The sequence below is a fragment of the Triturus cristatus genome, chromosome 2_2 (genome assembly GCF_964204655.1).
Source record: "Triturus cristatus chromosome 2_2, aTriCri1.1, whole genome shotgun sequence".
Lineage (NCBI taxonomy): Eukaryota > Metazoa > Chordata > Amphibia > Caudata > Salamandridae > Triturus > Triturus cristatus.
Genome location: NC_140582.1, coordinates 548,515,934 through 548,531,888, shown reverse-complemented (window position 1 = coordinate 548,531,888; position 15,955 = coordinate 548,515,934). Strand labels below are relative to the sequence as shown.

Below are 15,955 nucleotides of genomic sequence, written 5' to 3'. Positions count from 1 at the left end.
GATGAGTTGCGTCAAATCTGGCCTGTATGGGGAGTGATGCGTCGATTCTTCGTGACGGTTCTGGTTCGCAGGTGATGCATAGGGAAAGCGTGCCGCACAGGTACGATGCGTGGAAATCTAGGATGCCTCAGCGATGGATGCAGCGGCGTCGAGCGGCACTGCGTCGGTACTCTTCAGCCGTGATCCCTCGATGTGTCAATACTTGCAGGGCGACAGGCGCTACGACGGTTTTCGCAGTGGCACGGCGATGCGTGGAAATTCTTCTTGCGCCATGGAGATGGATCGAGAAAACAGCGACAAGAAGAGCGATGCTTCGATTTTAGCAGTTCTTCACGTTTCTTCTTTCTTCGAGCTCCCAAACAGCAGCAACAACCTCCAGAGGCCCAAAACTGGTACAGGCACCTCTTGGCTAGGCTAGAGACTCACAGCAGCAAAGTTCAGGGGAGCTGGGGGTTGAAGTCTTTGTGTCCCTGAGACTTCTGAACAGCAGGCTAGCTCACTTCAGGCCCTTGGAAATCTCCTTCAAGCAGGGGACACAGCAAACTCCTTCTCCTTTCCTTGGCAGAAACAGCAACTGCAGGCCAACCACATACACATAGCAAGGGCAGTACTTCTCCTCAGTCTCTCAAGCTCTTCTCCTTGGAAAAAGTTCCTCTTGAATTCCAGGAATGATCGAAAATCAGGGCAGGGGTGTGGAATTGTTTAAAAAATCTACTTGTCTAGGGGACAACATTTTATAAAAATCTACTTGTCCTGCAAAAAAATCTACTTGCCTTACCTCTTCGCTAAATCAATAAGATGGACAGGCAAACGTGTAAATTAGGTTTTAGACCATGCATTTTAGACATTCAATACATTGAAGCTTCCATTTGGGAGAACAGTGTCAACAAAGGTTGCATATTCGAATCAGAAATTCCCAGTATAATGTACACCTTGGTAATGTGCAGGTAAGTATTACATATTTACAGGATAACATTTTTGCATTAGGTATTTACAAAGAATAATAAACGCAGTCACATATCGACCCAAGCTTCTACCCATAATGCATTTGAGATTCATGCAATAGTCATGGGTGGATATGAATGTGATCTGTGATTATGTCTAGATTAGGGTGTCCTGCTCAGGAAAGCATGACATGTCTAGCTTTTCTGGGAAGGGTAGGAGACCATTCCTTTTTTCCAAAGGGATGGGTCTTCAGATTACAGCCCCACTTAGATCAAACAATCATCTCTGAAAGTGTGTAAGGTTTTCATTTGTATGACTCAATCTGTGACACTGTGAAACATAACCGGGAGATTGGGGTGGGGAGGCACACTTAGGCCTATGCTGTAGAAGTCTTACCAACATTACACAGGCAGTCCTAGGAGCATTATTAGGAAATGAAGTGCCCTTTGGAGCATGTGAAAAATCACTAAGCCTGAATCTTTACTGCACCAAAGACGTTTTTCTAAGCATTCCAAAGAAAGAATCTGCAGCAGCTCGAAAGTCCACTGCAATACTGGTTCACTGGTCATTAATATCTTCAACCAAGCCCAAGACTCAATTTGTTATACAGGCTTATAAAACAGTGGCAGACACTCCTGAAGGAGACCATAAACTAACAGTCGAGGACAGGGGCGAATTACCCTGCCCCAGCTTGCTATATGGAACTGATACAAGGACAGTTCATTTACTGAACGGCACATGATCTAAAAATAACATGCCAGGTGACTTGCTTTTTAAATAAAGTATACTGTGGTGTAAAAGGAACAACACGAGGAATGTATCTTGCAGGACAAATCTCCTAGCAAAAATAACCAGGGGTCTATTAAAAAAAAGCCAGAAGTAGAAACGGTTTTGTTGTCAAAACATTCTCCATCTCAGCCGTAGACTAGAGACTGATTTATCAAACTGTGGGGGCATTTTGACAGGGTGTGGGTGCAGACATCAGAGAGGTGACCATCCGCAATAGTTTGTGAATCGTTTTTACTTTCAGAATGGAGAGCAGTAGGGAAGGGAAGTGGGGGATGGTGGTTTTACATCAGGAGTTTTGAGAGGGGACAGAGGTGAGCATCCAACTGGGAGCAAAAGAAAGAAGAGTAAAACTTGTCTAGAGATGTTTGAGGATTTAGATCCAAAAGGAAGAGAAGGAAGGCGACTTAGATGGAGAAATAGATATAACATGAGGATTAGACTGGGCACAAGACCAATGGCAGAAGGTTGAGACAGCAAGAAAAAGACAAGCTGAACAGGGAATTCGAAAAATGACAGCGTGCTGAGATAGTAAACAGGAAAAGAAAGTGTCATAAACACAAGTTGATGTGGTTGGTGTGTTAAGTAGGGAAGGTTCTGTTGTTGGCATTTTGTAATTTCTGCTATAAACTAAAGCACACAGCAAAAGAACAAATTCACTTTGTTCTGCTGCATCTCCTGAGAGGTTTGTAACGTTAGCTCGTTCTAAATTTCGCAGCTTTTAACGGGACATTCTACATGCAGTCTATTCACTTGCTTTGCATGTGATTACTTTCAAATAGCATATAAAACAATCATTCCCCACTGCCTCGGGGTACAGACCTTATCTCTGTGGTGCCATTTCAAGCACCGCTCCCTTGCAAGATGTAGCTGTAATATAGAATACAGGGCAAGGGTAGAGCAAGCCAGCACGACACAAAGGAGAGACTTCTAGGCCCAGAGAGAGGCATTTACAGCCTGAAAGCTACAAGTCTTGCTGTTGTGAAGCAGCAGAGGGCCTCACCAACCTATCTACTCTAAGCAGGATTTATTTGGACACATACACATTATTATGTTCACTTTACTCTGTACACTTTTAAGAAGCCCATTTCTATGGACTGCATAAACACACTATCCAGCCATACATGCTCCTTTGTTATTTACTCCTCCCGGTACATTTCAGGTAACGATTCCACATACCTGCCTTATCTTAGCGTGCAGTGCACCAGTTTATTGTAGGAATGTGGCTTAGCTTCCAAATGAGAGTGCTGAGCCTCTAACCTAGACTCACCACCACTTAGCCACATTGTGTGATCCTGGGCAAGTGTTTTTTTTTCTGGTCCTCCATTTCCTAATCTTGCAAGATTAGTAGTGTTCACATAAAGGTTAACTCATTTTAATAAGAGCTACCTAAAACTGCAGTAAGTTGCTTAGCAGCACAGGCGCACTGTTTTTAACTCTAACTTTAATAGGGTTTGCAAGGGGTTGTAGGGACAAAAAGAGCTTTCAGAGACTTGCCTGTTATTGTTGTAAATTAGGTAAAATGTGGGCTATTTGAACGCCTCCGGGCATGCCTGTTGTCAATCAGACCAGAGCTATAGTCAGGGCCACTGGAATTATGTGGCAAGAGAGGACGAAATTATGTGGCAGGGTTGAGTAAATTATGCAGCAAGAAAAGGCAAATTATGTGACATAATATGGCACATTTTGTAATAGTATTAGTTCATTATTTCATCATTTTCAAACCTGGTAACACCCTGTGGTCATTGGTTGCAACTCATTAGTATGAGGTGAACCTCCAAATACAGCAATAATCAACAGAAAGGTGACCAGTCCAGCTTTGCAAAGCGGCTTCCACTTCTCGGCAAAACGCAAAGTCGCATTTGTAGTAACTTTTTAATCATTTGAGCTAGAAACGAATTTTGTTTTGTTAAAATCTGGGGATTATGCAGCAGATGATGGATTATGTGGCAAACACTGCGAACGCTCAATCACATAATTCCAGTGGCCCTGGCTATAGTCCGTGTCAGGGCCTGAGGTTGCATCACGTAGCAGATGTTAATGGATGGCATTTCTACTGACTTAAAGAAATCACCCCTAGTCTAGCGCCCCAGTGCGGCTTTAAAGTCATGCCTGGCACTGCACAGAACAGCATATAAAGCCTCTCAGTTTCAGGTGCAAGATTTTGGTGACATCGTATCAGACAGTAAGGTTTAGGCTTTTAGTTTGTGGTAAATATATCACTGCAAACCTGCCTTCTGGCAAACTCTGCCTTACCCCTTCTGTTTTCTTTTTCTGGCCTCCGGTTCCTCGGTGCTGGTGAAGGAATAAATGCAGAGCCATAGGCAGAAGAAAAGAGCGTAGTGCAGACACTGGTTAACAAATTAGAGGCTCGTGAAAATGAAAGCAACAGGGGTGGATCTGTGGGCTGCACGAGAGCCCCACAGGGAAAGTAAGGCGCTTTAATGTAGGTTTCGTTGAGACAGTAAGAGGCCGAGACAGCAACTTGCAAGCCCAGACAGCAAGCAATGTGAGAGGAGAGGGGCCCAAGAATTGCATGACAAAAGAAATCCAAGCACTTTACTGCAAACCTCGGATGCGAGGGGAGGGGAGAGGAGGGGAGAAGAGGGGAGGGGAGGGGAACAGAGGAGAGCGACCTGGGTTCAGCACGAGAGGCCCAAGGGTGGAGCCAAGAAAGGGCAGGATCAGAAGGGTGAATTAAGTTTTAAAAAAAAAGTCGGGTAAAGGCAAGGCGCAAAGAAGCTTGTCTCCTACCTGCCATTGCTGGGAGTGTTCTAGAGCTGCAAAAGCTCCATGTTCGCCCCGTGCTCTAAGGAAACACTACATACAGACCATTCTCTCTTGAATTTGCAGGTTTGGAAAATTCTGTGCTACACAAAGTTCATGCTGTGCTTTACTTTGTGAACACACTGCACTTAATTTAAATCGGTATCAGATGTTTTGTGTACAGTTGCGTGGTTTAGCCCGCATGCACTGTGATCAAGAGGCAGAGCTCGAATTCTTAAAATCCATGTACACACTCTCGTTACGGTGATTTCCTGAGTATTAGATCCAAAAGCTGTGTCCAATGTACTAAAAGCGTTAAAGATTCACTGCCGCATCATACCTCACAATTTATTACAATCGGTACCTGTGGCGAGCCAAGCCATTCATCACTCATTTCACCTGGCTTCTCTCGACTGCCCAGGCGGGCTACATAATCGGAAATAGGCTCCTCTGCATCCTGCTATTAATTGTGCCATGTGTGTCTGGGTTAGGTGATTACACTGTGGACGAGGTGCGGACTGTCAATTTGAAGTGGTCAGAGGATAGTTTGGTCTCCGTCCATAATTTACTGTCTACTTGCCCTGCGGACAAAACAGTAATTAAAACTTCTTGCCCTTGCAATAAATCTTAATGTCTCGGGCGTCGGGCGATACGAATTACCCACCCCTGTCAGGGGGTTTAGGTCTAATACGTATACCCCAAAATGTCTTTGTTCTCTATGTGCACGGGGTTCTGAGCCCAGTTCAAACCAGTTCTGGGGGCACTCTGCAAGTGCACAACAACATCCATTGTCAGTGTGAGCCTTGGCCCCAGACACACCATAGGGGGGGGCAGAGCCAACATTGTGGAAGGCAGGCACAGCCCTATTCAGGTACAGGTGCTACTCCTCCCACCAATCCAAATGCAGATCAGGACTATTCAGCCAGACACCTGGAGCCACTGCACCTCCCCAGCCCCTGTCACTCCAAAGCCAGACAGTCAACCCACAAACAGGCAGAGGAACACAGGAAGGTTGAACAAGAAAATAGCCACTTTCAACAAAAGGTATTTTCAAACACACAATTTAAATACCATCTTTACTAAAGTATGTGTGATTAAATCCTGAGTTCAGGGATACTAAACTCCATTTTTCCATCTTATCCCTATGGTAAGATATGCTTGTAAAATGTTACAAAGCATTCCCCATTCTGTCCTATGGGCAAGAAAGCCTTTCAATAGTGAAAAACAAAATTAGCAGTATTACACTATCAGGACATGTTACACACACCAGTACATGTCCTACCTTTTACTTATTTATTTATTTATTTATTATTTATTTTGATAACTTTATTTCGGTCAGAGACCATAAAAGCACAGAATAAATAACAAGAAAATTGCACATTTCATTTAAAACAATAAATAATGTCAAGTTAATACAATAGTTAAAAAATGTATTAAACTGATGTTATCAAAAAGACTCATTTGTTAAAAGACAAAAGTGTTTAAAGAAAACTTTTCCTTCTACGCCAAAACCCATGTAAAAAGCGAGACATAGCAAAAACAATTGGGGGGTGAGTATCATATCTTAAGACCCTGCATGCGAGCATGCAGTGTCTAAACCCTAGGTTCTTGCAAATGGGAATGAGCCACTTTTTCCTTATTGAATGGTATGCAGGACAGAAAAACAGGACATGACATATGTCTTCACTGCTATGATTACATGCCGGACAGGCTGCATTTTCTGATCTTGCCCATTTGCAGGTGAATACTCTGAGCGGTAAGGTACCATACCTCAACTGCAAATAAAGCTTCCTAGCAAGAGACGGATAAATTACATCAAGGAAGGCCTCTGCTCTGGTTTCTAATTTTACTAGGAGAAACTCATTAGTGAGTTTCCCCAAAGAGCTTGAACCATGTAAGGTTGCTAATCTCAGCTCCCTTATATGGCCTCTTAGATCAGGTTTAGAAATCCGTATGCAGGCTACCTCCGGTAGTTCCCAGAGATCGGTCCTGCCGATCTTTATGCTGAGAGCCTTAATATGGGATAGCCATGGAATGTTCTTACTTTTAATTAATGTCCAAACCTCTAGGAATTCTTCTCTGAAAGGTGCCAATTCATGCACCGTCCAGAGCCTTTTCCAGTAGAGTAAGGGTCGGAGAATTGCCAAGTCTTCAATTGGTTCTAGCCCCAGGTCGAGGCGTAGGGGAGTGAGCGGTGTACTTACAGGAAGGCTGACGAGTCTTCTCATAAAACCCTGCTCAACCAGGGTTAATTTGGCAATGTTTTTATGGCCCCATAATTCGGCCCCGTACAATGAAGCTGTTCTAGCTTGCAATCGATATATTTCAGCTACCGGAGCTGCTGGTTTATATACCGAGGCTCGCTGGACCTTGCAAAGGCCCCCTGCTATTTGAGACAGCCTCAGCCATGATTTTGCGATTTGAGGTCCCCAATCAAAATTCTCGGTCAACGTAATTACAAGGTACACAAAAGTCCTGACTCTCTCAAGGGGGGAGCCATTTAAGGTGGGATTTGGACGAGTCTGTTTGGGAGGATTGAAGATCATGAATTTAGTCTTTTCTAGATTAATCTCCAAGCCTCTGGAAGTACAAAATGCCAGGAAACCATCCAAGATGCGCTGGATGCCCGATGATGTTTTAGATATCACAGAGTATCATCGGCAAACATCAGAGCGGGCACTCTACCGGTAGCCAATCTTGGGGCGTCATTATTAGCTACATCAGCCAGGTGAGTAACAAGACCATTGATGTATAGGCTGAACAAAGTTGGAGCCAAAACACACCCTTGGCGCACTCCCTTCCTAACGGGAAAACGTGAGGATAAATCGCCGTGTCTCCCGCATCTAACCTGGGCGTAATTACCGCTGTGAAATCTAATTAGGATATCCAACAGGTAGGGTGGGAGACCCATTTCTGCCAGGACTTCCAATAGTTTTTCTCTTGGGACAAGATCAAAGGCAGCTCGCAGGTCTACAAAGATGAGGTAGAGACTGCCACCCTCTACTCTCACACTTTTCCAATATAGAACCTGGAGCCGGAAGATCTGGTCAATGGTGGAAATCCCAGATCTAAACCCTGCCTGTAATGTAGTCAAGATGTTGTTGTCATCCACCCATTCCTGGATTCTATCCAAGATAATCCTGCCCATTAATTTCTGGGTGGTGTCAATAAGGCTAATTGGTCTATAATTAGCCGGCTTCAATGGGCAGCCTTTTTTAAATATGGGAACTATCTCCGCGCCCAACCAAGTATCCGGCAAGGCGGCCCCCATCAGAATGGAATTGAATAATACCACCAAATACGGGGCCCAGATTTTTGGCTGTCGAGCGGAATAAGTCCGGTGGTATTTTATCCAGGCCAGGTGCTTTGTTAGAAAGGAGCTTATTTATTGCGGTTTCTGCTTCTTTAAGAGTGATAGCCACAGGGAGTTCTGTCACAGGAGTGGCTACACCCATCAAAGATGGTTGCGGCTGGCATACATGTGAAGGTGCTAAAATAGAGGGGCGAGGGTGAATCTCAATATTAGATATACTAGAATCAATTCCTCTCATCAGACTAGACTCAAGAGACATGTCTGTAGAAAAAAGGTCCTCCGAATCCCCATACAGTTCCCCAAAATGGGATTCCCAGACTTGTGGAGCTATGTTTGCAACAAGGGATGGTACTACCCCATTCCCGTCAGAGTTCACAGTGGCCCAAAACGCCTTAGGGTCTCTACATATGAGAGCTAATCTTAGATCCTCCCATCTTTGCTCCTCCCAATCCCTCTTCCCCCTGGCGATAGCCTTCTTATAGTCTAGATGAAGTTTCTTTATGTTGGCCCTGTCGTTACCTTTGATTGCCGCGAGCAAGTCCTTTTTTGCTTTTCTGCAAGGTTCCTTATACCAGGGGTGTGATCTAGACTGGTGTTGTTTGTTTCCCACAGGGTTAAATAGGCCCCTCAGATTATTAACTAGGTGAATATGGATCTTAGTTGAATCACTCAAGTTGTCTATACTTACATCCCCCATTGCGGAAAGAGATGGCAAAGCTGTCTGATATACTTCCGCAAGTTTAGCAGGGGATTTCAGAAAATAGGGCCATTTTATTCTCCTCCTATTATTAGAAAGGAGTACCGGGAGTATTGGGCTATTTGAATTGGGAGGAGGGTTAGTTAGACCAAAACTGCCCGGTTTCAAAGTTAGAACAAGGGCGTTATGGTCACTATCTTGCCTGAGGTGGATTTCAAACTCTAATAAGTTGCCCCAATGTCTTGCCTCCATTAATATATAGTCGATATTAGAGTTTTGGCCTGGTCTGTTGAACGTGGGAAGGCCTGGGCAGTCGGGTTCCAATCTCCCATTACAGGCCCTTAGGGATAGTGCAAGAGTTAAGGATTTAATTTGAAGGACGAGCGGAGTCCAGGCTCTGACAGGAGACATCTGTGGTTCACAAATATGCCAGAACTGGTCTTCTTCGTCTTGCTCGCCCGTGTTAGGAGACTCGAGGGGTTCAAATTGGCAGTTAAAGTCGCCTCCTATTATTAATTGCGGTGGGGGTCTAAAGACAATATAAAATGATTTAATGCATCTATTACACCAGATTCTTGGCCATTCTTGACTGGTCTAGAATAGACGTTTATTAAAGCAACCGATGGTTTGTCTTTTAGGGTTAGGAGGACGCATTGAACATCCAGGGAGTTAGTTGGAATCACGGTTGCCTGAGCTCCCAAATGAGTCCCTACCCAAATTGAAAGACCACCCGAAGGCCTCCCTCTGCCACTCGTGGTTGCCAAAGTGTCGAAAGTGGCATAACCAATCCTTGAATTTTCCTCGGTGGCCCACGTTTCTTGCATAAGGCAGATGTCATGAGTACCTACAAAATCACTCCATTCCAAGTTGGATAACTTGTTTTTTATCCCTGCCACATTCCAGGACAATATTTTTATTCCCCCGCCTAGTGCTCTATTCCTATTTACTGGGTCGCCAGGTGTAGAATCTTTGCAGACTTCAATTGTTTGAGGGTTTGTTGCTATTGTGGTGCCCAGAGGATTGACATTACACAGAAGATCATCGGGGGGAACAACCAAGTCTTCATGGGTGGTTTGTTTTGTTTCCACTCTTGCGGTCAGGGGGGAAGATGCTGACGGAGATTCTAGAATTCCACTCACATATCTATCCTTTCCTACAGCTGATTGGACGCCCATAACTTTGTCAGGTTGGGGTACAGGGCTCGAGTTCACGACTGGTCAGTCCACCTCCTCCAACACACTGAATCTATTTTTTTGAGCAAAAAGTGACAACAAGGGCATATTCTGGGTCTCTTCCACTGATCTAGCGTACAATTTATTTTGGCCCCCGCCCAACTCACACCCCTGATCTGTCCTACTCTATGCTGTGGGGCTGGATAGAAATATGACAGATGTAATGGGATGATTTGAGTGTTAGGTCTAAAGGGTGTCCTGTTGTAGATATAATTTACAGCAAGTGGATGTCTAAAATTGACAATGACACAATTTCCTATGATGGACTTAGGAGTAGACCCAATCCAATCTAGTCTCCGAACACCCAGAATTTCTCCAGAGATGTTATAGGGGAGGGGGCTGTTTATGTTGAACCAGTGCATACATTTGTTTTTTAGTTCCGAGAAATCCTCGTTCTTCCCTTTAGGTAGGGGGGGAACACCAGCAAGCACAACAACATACGGGAGAGATTCAGGTGGCAAGTCAATACAGGGTAGTGCGGTGTTAAGTCCCTCAGTAAAAGTGTTTCTATGCTCTCTAGCTTGATTGTCTGGATATTTTTCCCCCGCATTGGTAATCTCCCTCTGTGTTCTGAAGCTTTCTGGGTCTGTGGTCCTAGTCAGAGGAGTAGTTGTAGCGGGAACAATCATGTCAGCTATTTGAGGGGGAGCAGGGAAGGTTTCAGTGGCGGCGGAGACGTTGTTGTCGGCGAGAGCAGGACAAGGGGGAAAGTTTGTGGAGTCTGTGGACGGCTTGGTTTTACCAAAGCCGGCGTTGTTGATGGTGGAAACCAATCTGTCCAATCTAGACAGGAGGGATTTAAAATGGGAACCAAGTAGATGTTCAATATGGGCCTGGAGATCTAGAATCATGTGAGTGGCCCACAGGGGAGCCTGCGTGGGGGACAGGGTAGAAGAAGTATCAATCGGTGCAGAGGAATTAATTAGAGGCTTATTTTTCCTTAGTGTTTTATTCTTCCTAACCCTAGGTTTCTTGACTAAATTACGAGTCACAGGAGCCTTATTAGGAGGAGAGGGGGGTGGGGAGTTGGGAACCTGGAAGACGTGCGTATCGCTGGTAGTGGGCTGTGTGCAGGGTAGATCAGCGAAGGAACAAATAAAAGAGGAATTAAGATCAAGGGCGTTAGTTGTGGCAATTGACACATCCTCCACTATTTGAGAAGGGGGGGGAATTGCAGGAGTAATTGATAAACGCCGCTCTGTGTTTTCTATGGCCGAGGCCACAGCTCCAATTGTCTGCTGCAGCATTTTATCAATAGCTGTCAAGCTTGGGAGGGGTTGCGCAGTTGTAGTCTGTTGCCTAGTTGTTGGCCGTGAAGTAGATAGGCTAGCATTTTTACCATTGCGTTTCATAGTTACAAACAAAGTGTAAAGTACACACAATTGCGCAAGATATTACAGTAATTCCCTTAGGTGTTAATTGACACGAAGCTGTGAGGGGAGATACCGATAAACTTGTAGATCAGAATGTCAACCGATTCAGACACATAAGATGAGTCAGGGAATTAGAATGCATATCAGACTTGTGTCACAGTACCTTGATTGCTGATATATCCAGCTGCGATAATGTCAGTGGGGTAGCCCGGCCCGGCCTCTTGTGGCCCCTGACGGCCACAGACGGCCCGCCCTCTGCCCGGGCTCAGCCCGGCGCCGCCCACGCGCGTCCGCGAGGCGGAGGGAGCTGCCCTCTTTTCAGCTCCTCCGGCGCGGGAATCTGGCAGTGGGCGGAGACTCAGGGCAAGCTGGGATTTGTGGTCCGCACCGCTCCGCGGCGCGCGATGTAAGGCACGGCGGCGGGTGCGACCAGGACTGCAGGGCTCTGCTACAGTGGTACCAGGTAGGCACGTTAAGGATCAAAGGCAGCGTTTCCTCCACAGGGACGACAGCGGCTCCGTAATGCTTCCCCGCTCCCCAGTGGGAGCTGCCCTCTTTTCAGCTCCTCCGGCGCGGGAATCTGGCAGTGGGCGGAGACTCAGGGCAAGCTGGGATTTGTGGTCCGCACCGCGGCAGCGCGATGTAAGGCACGGCGGCGGGTGCGACCAGGACTGCAGGGCTCTGCTACGGTGGTACCAGGTAGGCACGTTAAAGGATCAAAGGCAGCGTTTCCTCCACAGGGACGACAGCGGCTCCGTAATGCTTCCCACCTTTTACATACACTGCACCCTGCCCAGGGGTGTACCTTGGGCCTACCATAGGGGTGTTCTATGTAGAAGAAAAGGGAAGGGTAAGGCCTGGCAAGTGGGTGCACTTTGCAAGTTGACATGGCTGTTAAACTGCCCACAGGCACGTCGGTGGCAGGCCTGAGACTTCTTTTCAGGGCTACTCATATGGGTGGCACAATCAGCGCTGATGCCCACTAGTAGCATTTGATTTACCAGCCTAGGCACACTCAGTGCACTTTACTAGGGACCTACTGGTAAAACAAATATGCCAATCAGGGAGAACCAATCAAAGTATCAATTCACACAGGGAGCACTTGCACATTGACACTGATCAGCAGTGCCCAAAGCATCTAAGCTAGCAAAAACGAAATCCAGCATCAAAAATACAGGAGGTAGAGGCAAAAAGTCAGGGAACACCATGCCAAGTATGCCAGGTCTAACAGTTGTCTTTCGTGTCATCAAACACTAACACATCATCTTGGAAACACAAAATGCCTTCTGTGTCTTTACATAAAACCCCCATGAGCCGTTGAAATACAGCAGACGCAGAAGCTAGACCAAAAGGCATTCTTTTGAAACAAAAAGCTCCTTTGGCATTATAAATGATGTTAAGTGGTGCGAGTCCTCATGCAAAACTACTTGATGACAAGCTGAAGTCATGTTGAGAGTTGAAAAGCAATTGGTACCTTTGATTAATGATAGCATTTCTGTTATGTTGGGCAAAGGGTGTCGATCTACCCAGATCTTGGCTTTAAGATCTCTTAGATTAACACACATTCTCAAACCTCCATTTGGTTTCCTTACCAGAACTACGGGTGTTAACCACTCTGAGCTTTTAATAGGCTCAATAATGTCCTGCTCTTGTAAGTTGTCCAATTTATTCCGTAATTCAGCCCTGATAGCTAGAGAGATCACCTCCAGATTTCAGCTGTATCTTATGCTTGAAACCCTCCAACTTACAAAGAGTCTCAGTAAAGACCTTGGGAAATGTTGCTACCCATTCAGATGATTTTATTCACATACACCTGAAAACTCATTTTTAAACATTACTTGGTCTGGGCTATTGGGGTCCAGAATGATTCCCAAATTACGTTGTTCCAGCCATCCTAACAACGATGAATCATGTTTAGCTACATATACAATGGCAGAAGTGGAATTACCTTTAAAAGAAAGAATGGTATTAAATTCACCCAGTACCGCAAAGGTTTACCACCATATGCTACAGGTTTAATGGAAGATTTCACAAGTTCCACGTTACTAAAGTTTTTCCAATCTTCTGTACTTATTAATGTGAACGGAGATCCAGAATCTGCCATCATATTAACTCATGTATTATCGATAGGTAGGCAACAGTAAGGCCTCTTCATAGTGATAACATCCATATGCATAATCTCCATGACATCTTGTGACTGAAGTTGAATAGTATCAATACATAACACCACACTTTCATCACTTGAATCTGATGAATTATATACAGTACCCTGTTCACACACATTACCTACTTTTTTAGGTTTGGATATTTTCGACTTCATTCTAGAACTGCATACCTGGAGAAAATGCCCTTTCTTTTTGCAACCTGAACATATTTTGTCACTGGCGGATCACGATTAAGAATTACCTAAATGGTTGGAATTGCCACATCTGTAACAGTCATGTTTTGCCTTTCTTACTTTTCTCTTTCTTTTTTCCACAAACACACACAACAGCTGACATATTCTTAGCTGGTTCACCCGCAAGGGACTTTGAGACATGAACGATGCAGTATGCAAGATTTGCCATACTCCTAAATGCAGGATGGGGATTTGGGGTTCTTCTCAATAACTCCTTTGAGACTCACTGATAACATATTGACACATAACTTTGTATTGTTCCCCCGCCCTTTTTTTCTCTCTGGTGGGTTGAGGATGCCTGCTAATTATACAGCTTTAGGTAAAGTGAGATTAGGTGTGGTTAATAAAACCTTTTGAATTTTCCTGTTGGTACATTCCCCTACTTGGTCTCTAATGAATTCCTCTTCAAAATCTTTATATTCACATGTGGAAGCTAATGATCTCAAAGTGCCAACATAGGTTTCAATAGGCTCTCCTGGGAGTTGATGTCGATTATAAAATTTATGTTGTTCTAAAACCACATTCTTATGTGGTTTAAATCTCGTGTCTAACATTTTTAAAGCAGACATATACTCATCCACTACATGGCCTTCTCCTAATATATATTGCTGTGGTAAGCATTTTAATATTTTTCTACCTTCAGAGCCAAAGCAATGTTGTAATATCCCGCCCCACTGTGCAACAGTAATGTGATCTGTGAGATTATTCACATTTGTAATTGCATCTGCTTCATTAATTTGAGGTCATGAATATTGCAAATTTCTGCAGTGTTTTAGTTTTAATTTGTAATTAGAACTGCGCATTCTCTGATCGTATTCTCACATACTATTAGTACTGAGGGGACACCCAAGCTGAGTTGGCGATAGACCGACAAGTCTGGGAAGGTAGTAATGTTGTAGGAATCCAGATGGCACTTTAGCTGGTGGTATTGTGTGCTGAGATTCAGCATGTGGAACCACTGGGCTCGTCTTAGGTCAGCCAAAATGTCATCCACTAGGAGTGTGATGTGGCTTTTCACTTTAGCCTTGTTGGTTGTGATTAGGTCTGCACAGATGCAGACTTGCACCATTGCTACGCTGAATATCAGGGGTCTACAAAATGCATTGGCTATGACCTACCTGCTCACTGGACCACTCACAGTGATCGTCGCCAAAAGGCAGAAGACTTTTTATACCCTAGAACTGAACTACTTATTGGCAATGCTGAGAAAATAAATATACGCTTGACAAAAATATGTGAAGCTCTTATATGAGCAGCAGAGATATAGGGTGCTTTTCAATGGCATCACTTACTACTTATTCCCATTCAAGAAGGGTATTAGACAGACCTTCATAATACGACAGTTGTTTGCTCTGGCAATGGAGCCATTTGCAGAATCGATAAGGATTAATGCTTGATCAATAGTTTCTGCTGGAATCCAAGGTTGGAAGATTGGATCTCCTTCATAAGTGGATGAACTGCTTGTGCACACTTCTAACAACCCTAGGTGGTGAGGCACATATGTAGTTCAAATTCAAGACCTAAAATATGCAGAGGTCCGGGTCAGCTGGCATAAGCTGAACTTTTTTGCAGTTAAAGAGAGACTCACGAGGGGGCAACTACCTGGCAATTATAACTAATTAATAAAGGTGCATCTGTAGCAAAGGGGGATAATATGAACTCAAACCAAGTGTGACCCATCTTCTATTTTTACCTAAAGGCCTGGGTCCCTCTCTCTTTTAATTGTGGACAAGGACATCTCCTTAAGAGGTCGTCCTCCCCAAGTTGATATATTCATTAGAGAGCAAACACAAGAAGATGATGGGAGGAGCACTGAAACCTTTCAGACATCACCCCCAGTCACAGATCTGGGTTGAATCCATCATAGTTCTTTCGCTCACTTCTCCACCCCAGTTCAGACTCAGTCATATGCAAATCAGTCTTGACCCTGTTCCTCATGGGAAGAGTCCAGCCCAAATTGCCAAGCCAGGTGTTCCCTGTACCGGAAACAAGCATCCTGGGACCGGTTTCGGGGTAACACCCCTCATCAGCCAGGCTAGCCTAAAAATTTCCTTGGCAGTTCGGGCTGGACTGTTTCCATGAGGAACAGGGTCAAGACTGATTTACATATGGCTGGGTCTGAACTGGGATCCGTAACTACACTATATCTGTACTGCACCCCCACTGCCATCCTTATGTGGCTGGCATCCATTGCCTCCTGCTGAATGTTTCTTTCCTAGCATCATTCAAGAGTGTATTTTCTTGTGCATATTTCTCTGTGGCTCTGTGGGATTTCCCTACCTTAAATATACCCCATAAGCAGGAATTCCTCCTTTTCCCCCAGTGTACCATTCGTTATCTGCTACTGCAACAAATCCAGTTTCTGTTACTGTAACAAACAACAAAATGATGCCATTTTAGACAGAGACCAGCCATACTGATATCAGTCTTGTTCCTGCTCTTATA

General features: G+C 44.7%; 1 protein-coding gene across 1 annotated transcript in view; it reads right to left on the bottom strand.

Moving 5' to 3' along the window:
- LOC146862495 (uncharacterized) overlaps positions 1-15,955 on the bottom strand; it is a 596,942-nt gene that overhangs the window by 321,834 nt on the left and 259,153 nt on the right. The gene's annotated exons all lie outside the window — the stretch shown is intronic.